The sequence below is a fragment of the Microplitis mediator genome, chromosome 2, assembly GCF_029852145.1.
Source record: "Microplitis mediator isolate UGA2020A chromosome 2, iyMicMedi2.1, whole genome shotgun sequence".
NCBI classification, from domain to species: domain Eukaryota; kingdom Metazoa; phylum Arthropoda; class Insecta; order Hymenoptera; family Braconidae; genus Microplitis; species Microplitis mediator.
This window is the reverse complement of record NC_079970.1, coordinates 17,478,196-17,500,367: the sequence shown is the minus strand read 5'-3', so window position 1 is coordinate 17,500,367 and position 22,172 is coordinate 17,478,196. Positions and strand designations below refer to the sequence as shown.

Sequence of the window (22,172 nt, the reverse complement as noted above, 5' to 3'; positions counted from 1 at the left end):
AAAAAAAATAAAATCTGGTTAATGGTGTTGGAATTATCACTATTGAAAATTACACAAATTTTATCAAGAAATAAATTAGATATTTATTTACACTTCGCACACTTAATCTTTGTGAGAATTGACTATATGCGATAGCGAATGTAGCAACAATTGAGTCACGTATAATTATATTCGACACGTGGTCGATAACAGTGAGTTACACGGAAATTAATTGGATAATTAATTACCCGCAAGTAAAAATCAATTGATACTCGATAAATAGCAGCCTTATTGTACTGTCTAAATATTGAGGATGATTTAGCGTAGCGGTTTAGAATTATATCACAAAAGAAATTTATAAAATTTTATCAAAGCGGTTTAATTTCACGATGTTGTAAGTAACAAGGCACGTTGTATACTGGAACTACTGATAGCGTTCTCTTCAGTTAGCATGCGCTTCCCATACCTCCCACCATTAAGGTAGTTCCAGCGTGGTATACTATAGTCAGAGTATTTACTATATAGTCTAGACGCTGTATTACCTTTTCGTAAACCCTTCGAGGTCGGTGTACAAAATAAGATTATTTTTATGTTTTTTGACCCGCTAAAACCGAATATCGCAGTTATTTTTTCGAAATCCCGGGCCATCAATTGTTTATAACCATTTGTTTAAACAATTGTTTAAAAAATAATTTTTTGGGGATTGGTTATTTTTAACTTCCCGCTAAGAAAATTGTAAATTTTCAAAAATTCGGGAAGTTATTGGTTTCGGTCCGATTTACGAAAATCGAATTTCCATCAGATGTCGACGTTTCGAGGTCCTAGGAAGCTATCCTGACTAATTTCACGATGATGTACGAGTGTATGTATGTAAATATTCATAACTCTTGAACGGATGAACCGATTTTGATCGTTGAGGTGTCATTCGACGTGGCTTGTTAATGTCTTGAGGCCGTAAAAATTTGAACTTAATCGGTAGGGTGCGTTCAGAGATATTTCGAAAATAAAATTTTTTAGTAATAATAGTACGCACAAATTAGAGTTTAAGAATTACCAAATAATTAGACGTGATAGACCAAATAACAAGCAAGGAGGAGGAGTAGCAGTATTAATAAGATCTCCTTTAAAACATGAAATCATCAATAATAAATACTTAAGTGATAATAAAGTCATAGAAAACATTGCAATTAAATTAAAACTAAATCAAAATAATAACTTAACATTATAGAAACATACGCAGCGCATGGAAACCATTATAAGTTTAGTGAGGAATTTAATAACCTATTTAAATCCTTAAACTTAGATAACATGAGTAATTATTATATTAGCGCGGGCGATTTAAATGCTAAACACCATACATGGAGAAACGTAGGTAATAACACGCGAGGAAATTTTCTTTACAACTAGTTAGAAAATAATAAAACTACATTTAAAACGAAACTCTACAACTCTGATATACCATCGTATCCTCGAGGCCAATCTTTCTTAGACCTCGTATTAACAGATTGTAGATTAAAAATCAGTACAAAAAATAACACTGGCGAAATAAAAGCAATACCCTACGATAGCGATCACAACGCATTATCCTTTCATATTACCCATCCTTCAGACAGTATATGGGCCCTTGACACCCATGAAGAAGGTCATAGACTGAATTATAGAAAAACAGACTGGAAAAAATTTCAAAAAACACTAAACAAATTACACAACATAAAAATACCCAAAGATAAAAATCTAAACCGCGAAGAAATAGATAAGTACCTAGACATCATTGAAACGGAAATAAAAGAAGCAATAGAATTAGTAGTACCAAGAATCAAAAAAAGAAATAGCACACGGAATGTTATAAAAATGGAACCATTAAAAGCCTAGAAAGATGGAAAAGTTTACTTATCACAAGTATAAATAAAATCTATCGTAAATTTAATCCTATCAACAATGCACACCTACAAGACTTGAAAGACCAACTACAGGGTGTCAGGTACCTTCTAAAGCAGGAGTATAAAAAATCCATTAATAAATATTGGACGAAAAAAATTAAAAATATTCCTAAAAACTTTCAAAACATGTTCCCTATGATAAACCAAATTTTTCACCCCAAAGGCAAAATAGAAATTGTAACTCTTGAAATACACGAGACCAGACGACACATACTAGACGAAGCCGAAAACAAGACCCAATATAGAAAAACTAACGATAACAAATATCTCATTGATGACCCCCTAGACAAACTTAACGTATTAGGAAGACATTTTGCTAGTATCCAAAAACAAAACGACGAACTAGGTACATAAGGACTAAAGAATATAGTAATAGAAAAAACAAATATACAAAAAAATATCATCAAGGATGACGAAAAAAATAAAACAACCTTAACAACTTTTACAGATATAAATCTTGCATCTGAACCTATCGAAAAACCCGATTACTTTATTCGTTTTACAGAATTAGGGAAAATTTTCAGAAAAATGAACAATAAAAAATCATCTGGGACCGATAAAATACCCAATATAGTACTTAAAAACCTTCCTATGAGCATCATCATTAACTATACTGTACTTTATTTAATAACTCTCTGAACCAAATGTACTTTCCATCTAAATGGAAAAAGACAGATGTGATCGCTATCAAAAAACCAGGTAAAGCTAAAAATGACCCAGCTAGTTATAGACCCATAAGCCTACTACCTAATATTAGTAAAGTATATGAAATAGTTATATGTAAGGCAATAACCAAATACTGTAAAGATAACAAAATTATACCAGACCACCAGTTCGGATTCCAACAAAAACTTTCGTCAATTCATGCGATCACAAAATTTACTTCCGATATTTGTGAAGCTTTAATTTAGTCGGAGCTTGCTTAATTGACTATGAAAAGGCATTCGACACTGTGTGGATTAGAGGCCTAATCTTTAAACTGTCAAATCACTTTAAATTTCCTACTTACTTAACGAAATTAATATGGAACATGATCGACAAAAGACAATTCCAAACAACTGACGGACAATACAAATCGGAAGAAATATTTACCTTGCCAAACGGACTTCAACAAGGGACAGTATCCTCACCCCTATTGTTTAACATCTACAATAGTAAGGCCCTGTCATTAAGCGACATAAATAAGACGACAACAAACGAAACAGGTAATACAAACGAAATTGACCGGACCCAACGGAAAAAAAACTTACTAACGCAGACAAAAAACAAACAATTACTAGAGCCATAGCATTTGCTGTTGATCTCGTAATATACGTTAGAGGTAAATACTTAAAAACAATACAAGAAAAGTTACAAACAACCTTTGACTTATTACAACAATATAGTAACAACTGGAAACTTAAAATAAATAATCTCAAATGTGAAACTATTCTTGTTAGGCCCAAAATAAAATCAGTTACAAAAAAAATAAAAATAAATTGGAAAGATTTTTCAATAAATTCAAATAATAAATTCTTCACAATCCCACATAAACAGTCAGTAATATACTTAGGCATTCAAATAGATCAACATCTCAGATACAAACAACACATTAACACCCAACTAAACAACGCAAAAAAAGCTTTCTTAAAATTAAATAGAATGTTCTACAACAAACATTTAAACAAACGCATAAAAATAACTTGTTACCAATCACTAATTAGACCTTTACTAACATACGGAGCACCAATCTGGTTCAATCAAAACGCTACAACGATAGAAAAAATAAGATCTTTTGAACGCAGATGCATGAGAACATGCTTAAAAATATACAGATCCGACAAATCTAACTATCAACACCTTATAAGCAACCAAATTTTGTACAACAAAGCTAATATCCCTCGAATAGATTCACAAATATTAAAGTTAACTAGAAACCACTGGGCTCAGACATCACTAATTAAAACAAATTTAAATATAAATAAATCTCTAACTCCTAATGAAAAGTACATACAAAAATCACTCCAACAAGGATATGTCCCCCCCGAAGCGTTTTTCTACCTGGACCGACTTAAATACTTACAAGACAGTAAAAATATACCTACAATATACCATTACCTTAGAAACAAATATCAGACGACAATTACGTACGAACCAAACCTGAATACATCAATGGCTAACACACAGTGGCGATTTGATATGACACTCCCCGCAAGGGGTAAAAATGATGTTCATCGAAATAACAAAAAAAATACTGGTGGCTGGAATAATTTTGTTCTCAACCGACTACTTTCCTGTAAATATATGTGTACATAGTTAGTTATATTAATTAGTTTTAAGGCCTAGTTTGTAAGCATAAAAATAAAAAAATAAATAAAACTGAAAATGATGGAGTTTTACGCCCTTTCTCCATTACTAGACAATAAATCAAAGAAAAGTAAGATAAAAATAATTTTATAGTATCTAGTTAAAACCCGAAAGCACCATGTAACAATGAAAATAAAGAAAAAAAAATCCCTCACTGCAATGCGTTGCCAAGATTGGCCATATTGTGTTCAATAATTAATAATAATGTAAGCTATTTGTTTGTTAAGTATTTATAAAACCAAAAAATGTATTAATTTATGGGTTCAATAAACAAGCATTTTATACATAAAAAAAAATCACCAGTTCTCGTCTGATCACTGAAGTTAAGCAGCATTGAGCGTGGTGAGTACTTGGATGGGTGACCGCTTGAGAACACCACGTGCTATTGGCACTTCTTTTTTTTTTGTATTTGCTAAACACAAAATTTATATTCTTTGTGTGAATTGAAAAATAATTTTTTTTTTTTAACATGCAATTTTCAATTAGTCTACATAATTTTGAAAGATATTCGTTAATACGTAATACGGCGGGAAATAATGTATTGAATTGAAAAGAATTTTCTTCGAATTTTCGGTAAAAAATCACTACACAAAAAACATTTACATGAATCCTTGTGGTGGGATGAAACCGGTGTTGATCATAATTTAATGTAGTTTAATTATAACAAAAATTAGTCAAATCCCGAATTACCTTGTTCATACTTTGTCAACGGCCATATTATGCTAAATTCGCTTGTTCTTGTCACAGAAATGACTGTAAAACATTCAACATAATTATTTAAAATGCAAGAATACATCACAAGTAATCAATTCGATATCTCGGCGTGCAAGTCAACTCGTCCCTAAGATTCAATGAGCACATCAAGCTACAACTTCAAAAGGCAAACAACGCATTCTATAAAATAAATCGACTCTTCTATAATAAACATTCAAACTCTTCCGTCAAAGTTACATGAAGTCTGTTCAGCTTCAAAAGTTAGTCTACAACTGGTTTTATAAATAGATTAAAAATTGAATAAAAAATAAATAACAATAAAAAAAAAACAAAAATTATCGCTCGAACAGGGACTTGAACCCTGGACCCTCAGATTAAAAGTCTGATGCTCTACCGACTGAGCTATCCGAGCCTATACAAATCTAAGTTTTAATTACTCGAGTCAACCACGAGTACATGAACAATACTAAGGGGGACTCGAGAGTAAAAAAAACAATAATTTTACTTGCCAAAAATTAAAAAATTAATAATTTTGAAACAAAAAAAAAAACACTTCCTGAAATTTTGAGCATCTCTTAAGATTACATAAAAGTATCATAGTCAAAAATTTGAGCCTAAAATTACGCGTCACGATACGATTTTGACAATTTTTAAAAATTTGAAATTTTATAAATTTTTCAATTTTCAAAATTTTTTTCACTTTGATATTTAAATCTTCATTAATATTGAGAATCACCATGAAATTTAATAATATTGGATCTGAATTTCACGAACAAAAGTAATAAAATTTTATAAATTTTTTATTAATTTTAAAATTTTGGTTCTAAATTTCAACATGAAATATCTATTAATTTTAAGAATAATTATAAAATTCAATACTTACGATTCCAAATTTTAAGAAATAAAACTATTAAATTTAATACTTCCATTTGATTTTTAATATTTTGTATTGAAAATTTTATATAAGTGTACGTATTAATATTTTGAACAATGTTCTTCATGTTACAAATACTTATCTGAATATTCAGAATAATTATATTAATTTGCATACCTCAATTGACCATAAATTCAATGTATTTTTCGTTATGAATTTTCACAAGCTTACTAAATTTTCAGGAATCTTTCATTCTGAAATTTCAAAATTACAAATTCTTAAATTTCAGAACAAACTCGTGTTCAAATTGCGTTATAACTTTTTTCCTGAATTTTAAGAAAAATTTTCAACAGTGTACTTATGTAGTTTGAAGGAGTGTATAGATGATTGCTTAATCTCTTGACCGAAAAATCTTTGGTTTTTATAACTGATCTAATAGTGTTGATCGTTGCTTTTACCTCTTGACTATGCAAATATATTAATCGGAGGTGGCTTGCTGTTGTTGTTTTGTGTATCTGTAACTGTTAGGGTACTATTGCAGAGCTGTGAGTTTGATGTACGTTTTTGAGGAGCTGTTGCCATGGCTTCAAACTTTTTGTTTTTATTTTATGACCTGCCAGCCATTGGTATCGGTTTCTTAACGATTTTTATTGCTGTTGACTGCAGATTTAGGCAATTCGCTAGTCTCGAGACGTGTAGTAGTTTTATCTGTTTTTAGTTGAGTTTTGTTGCATTTCATTAAGCAATTTCTTTGTAAAGAACCTTAATTTGATCTTGGAGTTTTTCGATTAATTTATTTTTATTATCTGTGCTCGAAGAACTGTCGTTCAGATTTCTCTTCCAATTACAAGACCTGCCTCGTGTGCTATTGAGGTTAGGTTGGATGTTTTTCCCATTTTCTTGTTCTCTGCCTTTTTAAGTAGTCTGGCTAGGCGTTGTTGCCATGTTGCAATTTGACTAATGTTCATGATTTCATCATCGCTGAGAACGGAATGTTCCGACTTTAAAGAATTTAATCTTACGGCGCAAGGTTGGTGATTAATAATAATAAAATAATAAGAAGAAAATAAAACGATCACGTAACAAGAAATGAGGGATAAAAATTTTGTTTTAATTCATTAAAGATCCCACTTACACTTCACTGAGAATTTAAATTTAAATCCTTAAAGTAAAATTGTTTAGTGTGAACGTAAAGTGATGAAAGAATGTAAACCTTCACGAAATTAAAAAAAATAAAAACAAGAGTTGTGAAAATAAACGTAAAAAAAATATATGAGCGGCGTAAGCCGACATAGAAATCATGTAGAAAAAGAAGTGAATAGCATGAGGAACAAGGATTTGCTCAATATTCTAACGGTGTCAAAAAGCCCGAGTGAAATTACTGACCTGTTTGAAAAACATATAAGAAAGCGGTCATTAGTGGCTCCGCCTTATACACCGAAAATTAAAGCCCCCCTAATCCCAACAAAATAAAGAACGCAACTAACGGAAAACGAGACCTTAACCAAAATGCTAAAGATGGAGCTAGTGAAGGCGAATTAATACAGCTACTGCGACGTGAAATCGATCATCTCTAAAAAACAATTATACAACTAACATAAAATATCGACGAACAAATCGCATCAAATTATAAACTCCCGTTTAATAATAAATTCGCAGTGCTTGAAAATAAGAAAAATATGCTTTTTGAATCCCCGTCGAGCTTCTGAGCCATCAACATCCCTGAAAATTGGAAATCATTCAATAAATTAATTCTGATCTATAGAGAAATGCAAAAAAATCAATTTTGTTCAGTTTTTTCGGAAATTATTAATAACGACTTCATAGTTCGATTTCCAATTGGGTCATTCCATGTCAAATCCACCGACAGTTAGAATCAACGCCTTTCGATTTAGGCAGAATTTTGTCAAAACATTTCTTAATCATGAAACAAAGATTTGCCGAACGAAAAAAATGTTTTAGATTTTTCCGAAAGTTAATTAAAACTCAAAATATTACTATTTTTCTAATTCTTCAATTGTATTTTTTGATATCTCGAATACTATTATAGATACAGAAATGCTCTTATCTCTGATTTAAAGGAAGCCCTTAAAACCATTGGAAAAATTTGAAAAATGAAAAATTTATAAAATTTTATTACTTTTGTTCGTGAAATTCAGATCCAATATTATTAAATTTCATGGTGATTCTCAATATTAATGAAGATTTAAATATCAAAGTGAAAAAAATTTTGAAAATTGAAAAATTTATAAAATTTCAAATTTTTAAAAATTGTCAAAATCGTATCGTGACGCGTAATTTTAGGCTCAAATTTTTGACTATGATACTTTTATGTAATCTTAAGAGATGCTCAAAATTTCAGGAAGTGTTTTTTTTTTTGTTTCAAAATTATTAATTTTTTAATTTTTGGCAAGTAAAATTATTGTTTTTTTTACTCTCGAGTCCCCCTTAGTATTGTTCATGTACTCGTGGTTGACTCGAGTAATTAAAACTTAGATTTGTATAGGCTCGGATAGCTCAGTCGGTAGAGCATCAGACTTTTAATCTGAGGGTCCAGGGTTCAAGTCCCTGTTCGAGCGATAATTTTTGTTTTTTTTTTATTGTTATTTATTTTTTATTCAATTTTTAATCTATTTATAAAACCAGTTGTAGACTAACTTTTGAAGCTGAACAGACTTCATGTAACTTTGACGGAAGAGTTTGAATGTTTATTATAGAAGAGTCGATTTATTTTATAGAATGCGTTGTTTGCCTTTTGAAGTTGTAGCTTGATGTGCTCATTGAATCTTAGGGACGAGTTGACTTGCACGCCGAGATATCGAATTGATTACTTGTGAGGTATTCTTGCATTTTAAATAATTATGTTGAATGTTTTACAGTCATTTCTGTGACAAGAACAAGCGAATTTAGCATAATATGGCCGTTGACAAAGTATGAACAAGGTAATTCGGGATTTGACTAATTTTTGTTATAATTAAACTACATTAAATTATGATCAACACCGGTTTCATCCCACCACAAGGATTCATGTAAATGTTTTTTGTGTAGTGATTTTTTACCGAAAATTCGAAGAAAATTCTTTTCAATTCAATACATTATTTCCCGCCGTATTACGTATTAACGAATATCTTTCAAAATTATGTAGACTAATTGAAAATTGCATGTTAAAAAAAAAAAATTATTTTTCAATTCACACAAAGAATATAAATTTTGTGTTTAGCAAATACAAAAAAAAAAGAAGTGCCAATAGCACGTGGTGTTCTCAAGCGGTCACCCATCCAAGTACTCACCACGCTCAATGCTGCTTAACTTCAGTGATCAGACGAGAACTGGTGATTTTTTTTTATGTATAAAATGCTTGTTTATTGAACCCATAAATTAATACATTTTTTGGTTTTATAAATACTTAACAAACAAATAGCTTACATTATTATTAATTATTGAACACAATATGGCCAATCTTGGCAACGCATTGCAGTGAGGGATTTTTTTTTCTTTATTTTCATTGTTACATGGTGCTTTCGGGTTTTAACTAGATACTATAAAATTATTTTTATCTTACTTTTCTTTGATTTATTGTCTAGTAATGGAGAAAGGGCGTAAAACTCCATCATTTTCAGTTTTATTTATTTTTTTATTTTTATGCTTACAAACTAGGCCTTAAAACTAATTAATATAACTAACTATGTACACATATATTTACAGGAAAGTAGTCGGTTGAGAACAAAATTATTCCAGCCACCAGTATTTTTTTTGTTATTTCGATGAACATCATTTTTACCCCTTGCGGGGAGTGTCATATCAAATCGCCACTGTGTGTTAGCCATTGATGTATTCAGGTTTGGTTCGTACGTAATTGTCGTCTGATATTTGTTTCTAAGGTAATGGTATATTGTAGGTATATTTTTACTGTCTTGTAAGTATTTAAGTCGGTCCAGGTAGAAAAACGCTTCGGGGGGGACATATCCTTGTTGGAGTGATTTTTGTATGTACTTTTCATTAGGAGTTAGAGATTTATTTATATTTAAATTTGTTTTAATTAGTGATGTCTGAGCCCAGTGGTTTCTAGTTAACTTTAATATTTGTGAATCTATTCGAGGGATATTAGCTTTGTTGTACAAAATTTGGTTGCTTATAAGGTGTTGATAGTTAGATTTGTCGGATCTGTATATTTTTAAGCATGTTCTCATGCATCTGCGTTCAAAAGATCTTATTTTTTCTATCGTTGTAGCGTTTTGATTGAACCAGATTGGTGCTCCGTATGTTAGTAAAGGTCTAATTAGTGATTGGTAACAAGTTATTTTTATGCGTTTGTTTAAATGTTTGTTGTAGAACATTCTATTTAATTTTAAGAAAGCTTTTTTTGCGTTGTTTAGTTGGGTGTTAATGTGTTGTTTGTATCTGAGATGTTGATCTATTTGAATGCCTAAGTATATTACTGACTGTTTATGTGGGATTGTGAAGAATTTATTATTTGAATTTATTGAAAAATCTTTCCAATTTATTTTTATTTTTTTTGTAACTGATTTTATTTTGGGCCTAACAAGAATAGTTTCACATTTGAGATTATTTATTTTAAGTTTCCAGTTGTTACTATATTGTTGTAATAAGTCAAAGGTTGTTTGTAACTTTTCTTGTATTGTTTTTAAGTATTTACCTCTAACGTATATTACGAGATCAACAGCAAATGCTATGGCTCTAGTAATTGTTTGTTTTTTGTCTGCGTTAGTAAGTTTTTTTTCCGTTGGGTCCGGTCAATTTCGTTTGTATTACCTGTTTCGTTTGTTGTCGTCTTATTTATGTCGCTTAATGACAGGGCCTTACTATTGTAGATGTTAAACAATAGGGGTGAGGATACTGTCCCTTGTTGAAGTCCGTTTGGCAAGGTAAATATTTCTTCCGATTTGTATTGTCCGTCAGTTGTTTGGAATTGTCTTTTGTCGATCATGTTCCATATTAATTTCGTTAAGTAAGTAGGAAATTTAAAGTGATTTGACAGTTTAAAGATTAGGCCTCTAATCCACACAGTGTCGAATGCCTTTTCATAGTCAATTAAGCAAGCTCCGACTAAATTAAAGCTTCACAAATATCGGAAGTAAATTTTGTGATCGCATGAATTGACGAAAGTTTTTGTTGGAATCCGAACTGGTGGTCTGGTATAATTTTGTTATCTTTACAGTATTTGGTTATTGCCTTACATATAACTATTTCATATACTTTACTAATATTAGGTAGTAGGCTTATGGGTCTATAACTAGCTGGGTCATTTTTAGCTTTACCTGGTTTTTTGATAGCGATCACATCTGTCTTTTTCCATTTAGATGGAAAGTACATTTGGTTCAGAGAGTTATTAAATAAAGTACAGTATAGTTAATGATGATGCTCATAGGAAGGTTTTTAAGTACTATATTGGGTATTTTATCGGTCCCAGATGATTTTTTATTGTTCATTTTTCTGAAAATTTTCCCTAATTCTGTAAAACGAATAAAGTAATCGGGTTTTTCGATAGGTTCAGATGCAAGATTTATATCTGTAAAAGTTGTTAAGGTTGTTTTATTTTTTTCGTCATCCTTGATGATATTTTTTTGTATATTTGTTTTTTCTATTACTATATTCTTTAGTCCTTATGTACCTAGTTCGTCGTTTTGTTTTTGGATACTAGCAAAATGTCTTCCTAATACGTTAAGTTTGTCTAGGGGGTCATCAATGAGATATTTGTTATCGTTAGTTTTTCTATATTGGGTCTTGTTTTCGGCTTCGTCTAGTATGTGTCGTCTGGTCTCGTGTATTTCAAGAGTTACAATTTCTATTTTGCCTTTGGGGTGAAAAATTTGGTTTATCATAGGGAACATGTTTTGAAAGTTTTTAGGAATATTTTTAATTTTTTTCGTCCAATATTTATTAATGGATTTTTTATACTCCTGCTTTAGAAGGTACCTGACACCCTGTAGTTGGTCTTTCAAGTCTTGTAGGTGTGCATTGTTGATAGGATTAAATTTACGATAGATTTTATTTATACTTGTGATAAGTAAACTTTTCCATCTTTCTAGGCTTTTAATGGTTCCATTTTTATAACATTCCGTGTGCTATTTCTTTTTTTGATTCTTGGTACTACTAATTCTATTGCTTCTTTTATTTCCGTTTCAATGATGTCTAGGTACTTATCTATTTCTTCGCGGTTTAGATTTTTATCTTTGGGTATTTTTATGTTGTGTAATTTGTTTAGTGTTTTTTGAAATTTTTTCCAGTCTGTTTTTCTATAATTCAGTCTATGACCTTCTTCATGGGTGTCAAGGGCCCATATACTGTCTGAAGGATGGGTAATATGAAAGGATAATGCGTTGTGATCGCTATCGTAGGGTATTGCTTTTATTTCGCCAGTGTTATTTTTTGTACTGATTTTTAATCTACAATCTGTTAATACGAGGTCTAAGAAAGATTGGCCTCGAGGATACGATGGTATATCAGAGTTGTAGAGTTTCGTTTTAAATGTAGTTTTATTATTTTCTAACTAGTTGTAAAGAAAATTTCCTCGCGTGTTATTACCTACGTTTCTCCATGTATGGTGTTTAGCATTTAAATCGCCCGCGCTAATATAATAATTACTCATGTTATCTAAGTTTAAGGATTTAAATAGGTTATTAAATTCCTCACTAAACTTATAATGGTTTCCATGCGCTGCGTATGTTTCTATAATGTTAAGTTATTATTTTGATTTAGTTTTAATTTAATTGCAATGTTTTCTATGACTTTATTATCACTTAAGTATTTATTATTGATGATTTCATGTTTTAAAGGAGATCTTATTAATACTGCTACTCCTCCTCCTTGCTTGTTATTTGGTCTATCACGTCTAATTATTTGGTAATTCTTAAACTCTAATTTGTGCGTACTATTATTACTAAAAAATTTTATTTTCGAAATATCTCTGAACGCACCCTACCGATTAAGTTCAAATTTTTACGGCCTCAAGACATTAACAAGCCACGTCGAATGACACCTCAACGATCAAAATCGGTTCATCCGTTCAAGAGTTATGAATATTTACATACATACACTCGTACATCATCGTGAAATTAGTCAGGATAGCTTCCTAGGACCTCGAAACGTCGACATCTGATGGAAATTCGATTTTCGTAAATCGGACCGAAACCAATAACTTCCCGAATTTTTGAAAATTTACAATTTTCTTAGCGGGAAGTTAAAAATAACCAATCCCCAAAAAATTATTTTTTAAACAATTGTTTAAACAAATGGTTATAAACAATTGATGGCCCGGGATTTCGAAAAAATAACTGCGATATTCGGTTTTAGCGGGTCAAAAAACATAAAAATAATCTTATTTTGTACACCGACCTCGAAGGGTTTACGAAAAGGTAATACAGCGTCTAGACTATATAGTAAATACTCTGACTATAGTATACCACGCTGGAACTACCTTAATGGTGGGAGGTATGGGAAGCGCATGCTAACTGAAGAGAACGCTATCAGTAGTTCCAGTATACAACGTGCCTTGTTACTTACAACATCGTGAAATTAAACCGCTTTGATAAAATTTTATAAATTTCTTTTGTGATATAATTCTAAACCGCTACGCTAAATCATCCTCAATATTTAGACAGTACAATAAGGCTGCTATTTATCGAGTATCAATTGATTTTTACTTGCGGGTAATTAATTATCCAATTAATTTCCGTGTAACTCACTGTTATCGACCACGTGTCGAATATAATTATACGTGACTCAATTGTTGCTACATTCGCTATCGCATATAGTCAATTCTCACAAAGATTAAGTGTGCGAAGTGTAAATAAATATCTAATTTATTTCTTGATAAAATTTGTGTAATTTTCAATAGTGATAATTCCAACACCATTAACCAGATTTTATTTTTTTTTATCACAATGGAAATATATAACAACAGAATGGAGGAGTACGATTCGGTAAATAGTAAGTATCAAAAATTTTGTTTAAAACACTATTATAATTCATCTATCGAAAATTATAGACATTTTTATTTATATTTATACAAAAATATTTTACCGCCTACAATTTCAACATTCCAAAATTATGAAATTAACGAAAGAGACGTTGAACTTCAAACAATTGATGGTACAATATATGGAATAATTCAAGAAGTCAAAATAAAATTTTTCAATACAAATCATAATAGTTGGTCTGATGAAGTTGTAGATGTTAAAATAGTGTTTGAATACGATAAAAATGAGAAATTATTACCGGTTCATTTGCAAAGAGTTATGTGGAGAACAAAAAAAAGTTACTCGAGATAATATTTAAATATTTAAAAAATTATGTAAATATTATAAATAGTTTTATATAGAAGTGGAAAATTAAAAACGCTGCGCAAAGAGATTGAAAAGAAATGCTATTAGCTAGTATTTCGCGTTTTTAAACATGCCAGCTTACTATTTTCGTCTGCTGCCAGTCCTAAGCCTGGAAAAATGTGAAGGGAAACGCGGAGATTTGGTGCCATCATTTATTCATTGGTCTTTACTCAAGTGCCGACCGATTCAATGGATTTATTTGATTAAGTATTTTTGTAATAATGATTGTGTAAAAGTATTAATGAAGGGTAGCTGAAATAAATAGAAAAAAGTGTGTGTGTCAGCTCCGACGCACGATTGGAGTTTACTCCTTCAGATCGACTGTCTAAATAGGCACAGAAATAAAGACTTACTGGTCTAAGAAAAAGATTAATACTATATCAAATGGTAACTAAACGAATCAATGACGATACCTAAATAATGTATTTTTATTCTATTTTAGTCAAGTCGAGAAGTTGAGTTCCTGCGAAAAATAGTTACAGGTCTCCTAAAAATATAGTTGATGGCTTAAACGATCCGGAATGGCGTCTAGAAAAAGAAGTTTTTTGGATTTTTTTTTGGAAAAATAAAAATACAATTGTTATGAACAAAAAACCGTTAAAAAAATTAGCCGTCCAGCTTTTTGGCAAAATCTCAAAAAGTATAAGTGATAGCTCAATTATTAAAAAAAGTTTCTGAAAGAGCAGAAAATTTTAGTAAAAAAGTTCTCGACTCCCCGAATTGTAGCTCCAATATTTATAATTTTAATTTAACGTTGAAAATCAGCTTTTGCGCGGCAGTTTCGGCATGTACGCGCCGGCATTCCAGCGAGCGTAGTTTTTAAATCATTTTTTTTGCAATTAAATATCAATTACAAAATTTGAAAACATTCTGGTGTCATCTAGAAACTTCAAAGAATATGATTTCGTGGTAATAAAAGTTGCATCACCATTTTTGCAAAAAGTTATTCAATTGTTAATCAACATTTTGGAGTTTACTCCTTAAAAATCGATTTCCATATAAGGAGCCCGGTATGGAAAAAATATGAGGTGTAAAATCTACTTAACGAATGACTTCGTTACGACTTTCACTTTTCAGGGGTGAGTGTATAGGGTATCCTACGGGGCACCGTACGAATGCATCGTATGTATGCAATACACACATATATATATATATATATATATATATATATATATATATATATATATATTAGACTGATTAAAAAAAAATCGACTAATTTTTGTTTCTTCATTATATCGAAAATATTGTTGGAAATGACGAAAAAAAAATATTGTGAAAGTTTGAGCTCTTAATATTAATATTTACAACTGCCGCATCGCGATTTTCTATTTCCCGTTTAAATAACATGGGAAAATTTATTTTTTAAGCTTTGGAATTTTGTAGCTCACGGTAGGACTAATACTTTTGAAGGTCCAAGACATAATCTTATGGAAAATTTGACGCTCTACAAAAAAGGTCGCTTATAATTTTTCGATATTTTTAATTCTTCAAAAGTAATTCGAAGTTAAAATTAGATTGACGATAAATTTTTACATTTTTTAAATTTTTTGACCTAACCATCAACTTTATCCGAAAATGTTAGAGGACATTTTTTGTAGAGCATTTTATTTCCTACAACTTATCTCGGAGACAATTTTCGATATTTCACTTGAGTCGTACGTTATCTGCAATTAACTGAAAATTTTCTTAAAGAATCTAAATTTTGTTGCTTAAAATTAATTATATTAAATTTTCAGTTAATTGCGAATACCTTACGACTTATGCGAAATATCGAAAATTTTCTTCGAGATAAGTTGTAGAAAATAAAATGCTCTGCAAAAAATGTCCTCTAAAATTTTCGGATAAAGTTGATGGTTGCGTCAAAAAATTTTTAAAATGTAAAAATTTATCGTCATTCTAATTTTAACTTCGAATTACTTTTGAAGAAATAAAAATATCGAAAAATTATAAGAGACCTTTTTTGTAGAGCGTCAAATTTCCCATAAGATTATGTCTTGGACCTTCAAAAGTATTGGTCCTACCGAGAGCTACAATATTCCAAAGCTTAAAAAATAAATTTTCCCATGTTATTTAAACGGGAAATAGGAAATCGCGATGCGGCAGTTGTTTATATTAATATTAAGAGCTCAAACTTTCACAGTATTTTTTTTTTCGTCATTTCCAACAATATTTTCAATATAATGAAGAAAAAATAAATTAGTCGATTTTTTTGAATCAGTCTAGTATATATTAGGGTGCGTCATTTCGGAGCAACATATTTTTTTTTAAGTGCATGTGGAAAAAATCATAGTTCAACACAAAAAAAATAAAATTTCGCGCAAGAAAAAAAATTCTATGTCGATTACATACCTAGCTCATTGAAAAATTCGATTTTCCCATTTAAATAACACGGGAAAAAATTTTTTTTTAGCTTTAAGTATCGTTAACTCATTAAACAAATCAATAGATTGAATAGACTAATACATATTTTTGTAGGAAATTGAACGCTCTACAAAAAAAAGTCTCTTATCATTTTTCGATAAATCCATCTGTTCAAAAGTTATTGGAGGTCGAAGTAAAGTTGGAGATCTTTTTAATTTTCCGGCGAAACTATCAGACTTATCACAAAATGTTTTAGGATCTTTTTTGTTGACAATTCTATTCTCTACAAATTATTATCAGTAAAGTTTTTTCAAATTTCGCATCGTTTTCTAGTTATTTCTATTTCAATGTCGAGCTCTTGAAATCGATCAGAACCACTTTTTTAACAGCTTGAAATTAAAATGAACATAAATAGAAAATAATGCGGAACTTGAAAAAACTTTACTGATAATAATTTGTAGAGAATAGAATTGTCAACAAAAAAGATCCTACAACATTTTGTGATAAGTCTGATAGTTTCGCCGGAAAAGTAAAAAGATCTCCAACTTTACTTCGACCTCCAATAACTTTTGAACAGATGGATTTATCGAAAAATGATAAGAGACTTTTTTTGTAGAGCGTTCAATTTCCTACAAAAATATGTATTAGTCTATTCAATCTATTGATTTGTTTAATGAGTTAACGATACTTAAAGCTAAAAAAAAATTTTTTCCCGTGTTATTTAAATGGGAAAATCGAATTTTTCAATGAGCTAGGTCTGTAATCGACATAGAATTTTTTTTCTTGCGCGAAATTTTTTTTTTTTGTGTTGAACTACGATTTTTTCCACATGCACTTAAAAAAAAAATGTTGCTCCGAAATGACGCACCCTAATATATATATATATATATATACTCTACGGCGTCTTTAAATGATAAATAAATACATATAGTATATCAGTCGTACTCTAATGATACGTACAGTGAGCATTATTATTTTGTATTCTCAAGTGTTTTTTTTAATTTTAAGCTATTACTGATTTAATAATCTTGTTAGGCATTATGTGATTACTTTTCAAATTTTTTGATGCCATTTTATAAACTTTATAATCTTTTTATAAACAAATGGATTAATCAAATATTTTTGGAAAATTTCTGTTCACCATATTTTTAGCGTAAGGAAATAATAATTGAAAAAAAAAATTTTTTTTCTTAATAAAGCATTTATAATTTTTATAAATAAATGCGTGTTGTTAAAGAACTTTAACAGATAAACGTTAGGTTTGAAATTTATAAGAAAGCTTAACTCATACTGTATAAAAACGACTCGAAGGTCGAAAACTGTATCTGCAATAGTTGCAAAGTTACAGCAATTTGTTTGTTGACAAATTGAGTCAGTGCTTGGACTTTGTCGTACTCCAAAATCCAGATGTTTTTTAAAAAACTGAGAAAATTTTTATTTGCCATATTGTTGCAGGTTGCTGTTTATGTAATTTTTTCATGTTTTAGAAAAAAAATTAAATAAAAAAAAAAATTGTTAAACATACAAATGAATAAATTGTTGACAAAAAAAATTTTTTTTTGACATTATATTTAGAAACGTAAATTATGATTTAAAAAAAAAACGATTCCTCAATGATTTATTTAAATAATCAAAATATGAAAAAAACGATTATAAACAATAAGATATTGTTTTTAAGAAATTTTTTTTTTTTTAAATCATTGTTTCCTCACGCTAACAATATGGTGAAAAAACATTTTTCAAAAATGTTTAATTAATCCATTTGTTTATAAAAAATTTATAAACAAATGGCAAGAAAAAATTTGAAAAGTTATCATATAATGCCTAACAAGAATATGAAATCAGTAATAGCTTAAAATTATAAAAAAAAAATTATTTAACATACATTATTTTAATTTTTAATTTTTTTGTTAGTTCAAAAATTAATAATTAATGAAATCAAAATATTGTATAAACTTTCATACTGTCATCTTGTTGAGTATGTTTATAAAAAGAGCTCCAAGAAACAAAAAATTTATAGATTAATTATTTAAACTTTTATACCGCCTTTTATGACAACACAAATCCGTAAAAAAAAGTGTGTGTGTCAGCTCCGACGCACGATTGGAGTTTACTCCTTCAGATCGACTGTCTAAATAGGCACAGAATTAAAGGCTCACTAGTCTAAGAAAAAGGTTAATACCATATCAAATGGTAAATCAACGAATCAATGAAGATACCTAAATAGTGTACTTTTATTCTATTTTAGTCTAGTCGAGAAGTTGAGTTCCTACGAAAAATAGTTACAGGTCTCCTAAAAATATAGTTGATGGCTTAAACGATTCGGAATGGCGTCTAGATAAAAACGTTTTTTGGATATTTTTAAAATTATCCAAAAAATTTCAAGTGCCTAAGTCGATGCGGGCTAAAGATATAAGGCCCAAAATCGAGTAATGTCTGTCGAATCCGTAATTTTTTCACAAAAAAAAGTTTCGAAAAATTCCGTCGCTAGCATTTTGAATTTTTTTTGCGGTCTCTTTGATATTCTCAAAAGAGTACAAAACATTTAAACTCTCTAAATCGACGCGGGCCAAAAATATCAGGTTGAAAGTCAGCCGATGCCTGGTACAACGGTCATTTTTTCGAAAAAAATTTCCAAAAATTGAATTCTGAATTTTTTTCTCTGTCTCTAGGACATTCCCGGAGATGACTTGAAAATTTCAAGTCTCTAAGTTAATGCGGGCCAAATACACCGGATCCAAATTCAGATAAAGCACGGAAACACAGAATTCCTTTTAAGTTATAAAAAAAAAATATTTGTCAAGTTCTGTAGCTGAATTTTATACTTTCCAAAAAATAACGATAGTTGCAATTTTTTATTTCAATCTGGACCCGAAATTATTACTGAAGAAGAAACTATACTTATCCAAAAAATTAAAGGAACAAGAAAATTATATAAATTTTTTAGTGATTTTTGGAAGGCTGTATTTTCGTGAAAAATGATCGTATCGAAAAAATAAAAGAAAGTAAATTGAAGCTTGAAATCTCTAGTTTAAAGATCTTTCAGCAAAATAATTTTCTAAGCCACAGTTTTTGCGGAATCATAAGAAAAAGGTCGAGACAAAATTTTTTCCAAATTTTTTAGTTTTGTTTTTTAGGTCTACGGGGCCGGGAAAATTTTTTTCGAAAAAAACAATTTATAGTTCGTTTAGGAAATTTATTTAGCTACAATTTGCTTTTTTTTGTTTCTCTGTACGATAATTTGTTGCTGAGATATCAGCCTTCAAATGAAAAAGGATCCTTTTGACTTTGATTATCAATATCTCAGCAACTAATGGTCGCACAGTAATTTAGAGGGCAGTTTAAAAAAACTTAAATAAAGTCCCTACAAGCTTTACTTTTTATTTAAAAAAAAAAAAAATTTTTTTCCATCCTTAATATCAATTTGAAAAACCCCAAAAAATGGCCATTTTCTGGTTTTTTAGTCAACTTATCGCTACTTTGCAAATATTGATGGAAAGGTCAATGTTGCCAGGTGATTTTACAGCTTAATGTACCTCTAAAAACCCTAGCAATTTTTAGATTGCACTAATATTCGTTGGGAAAACCCCGCTTACAATAGAGACCCAAATTATTTTAACATCCGGTCACTCATCGAAAAAGGTTTTGTGAAGGAATATAAATATTTAAGTTTAAATGTAAGACTTGGAAAACTCAAGTCTACGAGAAGTATTTGTATATTTTAAGCTATTATACTCTAAAGTAAGCAATTGTTGAAATTTGTTATCATCCCTTTTGATTTTAAGTAATATATGTAAAAATAGTTTGGGCACTTAAGCTGATTAAAGAAACCCTAATAAAATTGTAATACTCGAGCGTTGGAAACTTGGAAAACCCAATCATAAAATGGTACTACCTTTGGAGAAACTCAGCTTACAGAGGTAAAGCAGCAGCTGGCTATACGTTTGGAAGCAGAGGAAAGAGCTTCATTGTAGCAGAGAGGGAAGTCCCTCCTACATCAGAACCCAGCATTGACGTCATAGCAAAGAGACCAATGAGGGACTCAACTTGCCACCATCACTACGAGATAAGGCTCCACTCGCTCCACCCCTTAGAAAGTAGTTGTTAAGACGAGAAATAATTTCAAATCAGATCTACTCAGAGCTACGAATCAATTGGATGTTTGTAATAGTTACCTGTCATTAAAAATACACATTTGTTATAAATTAATGTTAACAAGTATCACTTATTGTAACTAACATTAGAATCAGTTCAAGTTTACCCAATTATAAATCCTTCTTAAAATCCCAACCGTATACAGCTAAGTATTCAAATACTCCCGGACGAATCGACCTTCAGCCGATCATTTATCAACTGCGAAATAACTTCTTTACTACTCACTAGAGAAGGACATAACAATATAAACTTAATAGCGCCACCTTTCGTCGGTGACCAGAATCAACCAGCGAACCATGATCAAACAACAGACCCTCCAAACCCAACAGGTAAGCCACAACCATTCTTCACATTCAACCCCAACATGAAAAGATTAATAGATCTCCTCACAGAGAACGGGCACAGAAAACCCATCTAAGTATTTTTAAGGAATTTGAGGAGATATCCCAACCGAGAAATCTGTAAAAACGGAACTTGACATTAAACAACTCGAGAATCTAGAAATAGTAAAAGTACTCAAAAACTTTTTCAGTGAATCGAACTTTACTTGGTATAACTTTATCATGCAAATAAAATCAGGCAGTGCAATCTTCCCGTGCACTCTGAGCTATAAAAATAGGAGCACACATTACTCACTGCAAAACTGCCAAAGATTTGAACACTCTAGCTTCATCTGCTGGCTCCCATACAAATGTGTCAAATGCAGTAATACGCATAAATATAGAGAATGCTCACTTACAGCATCTGACAATAAAGGCAACCTTAAATGTGCAAACGGTGAATCACTAAACTACCCAATTCACTACAAAGGATGTCGTTTTTATGAAATTGTGGTTAACGAAAAAGAACTGCTGTCGCGCAAAAAATAATAAGAATAAGTCCGAAAATGACAGAATAAGTAAAAATATAAACAGACTTATAACATTAACAACAGCAACAGCAGTCCAGCAGAACTCTGCACAATTCCATAATCACAAAAACTCAAGAATGAGATAACGACATTGAACAAAAATATGATATGAGCACAGAATATAATTCTTGTATTATCTTTATATATTCATATAAATTTATTTTCTTGTTTAATTATTATTATTTCAATTTGATTTCATTCAGCTCTAAAAAAAAACTTGATCGAGTACGTTTTTTTTTGTTTATCAATTACTACTCGTAAAATGTATACAAGCGACAATTGTTTTTTTAAGCAAATCTCAAATTATACAAGTTCTCATCATATGTCGAGTCACAAGACTTATTATTTTACCTGGAATTTAGAAGAATTTGCATTAAAATAATATTGTTTGTTGGTCGTCTTTTATATTTATAAAATGTTTTCAATAATATGTGATTTAATTGTAAGTTGCAAGTACGAAAAAAAATTTAATTTTTTTAAATTAATTTTTGAATTTACAAAAAAAAATAAAGTTTGCATTAAGCAAATACAAATATAAAAAAAAGAAA

At 30.2% G+C, this 22,172-nt stretch overlaps 2 non-coding genes across 2 annotated transcripts; one reads left to right on the top strand and one right to left on the bottom strand.

The window, feature by feature from the left end:
* Positions 1-5,318: 5,318 nt before the first annotated feature.
* Positions 5,319-5,391, bottom strand: Trnak-uuu (transfer RNA lysine (anticodon UUU)). Its single transcript has one exon. It is a non-coding gene; the product is annotated as a tRNA-Lys (tRNA).
* Positions 5,392-8,359: 2,968 nt separating this feature from the next.
* Positions 8,360-8,432, top strand: Trnak-uuu (transfer RNA lysine (anticodon UUU)). The gene has a single exon. It is a non-coding gene; the product is annotated as a tRNA-Lys (tRNA).
* Positions 8,433-22,172: the final 13,740 nt, after the last annotated feature.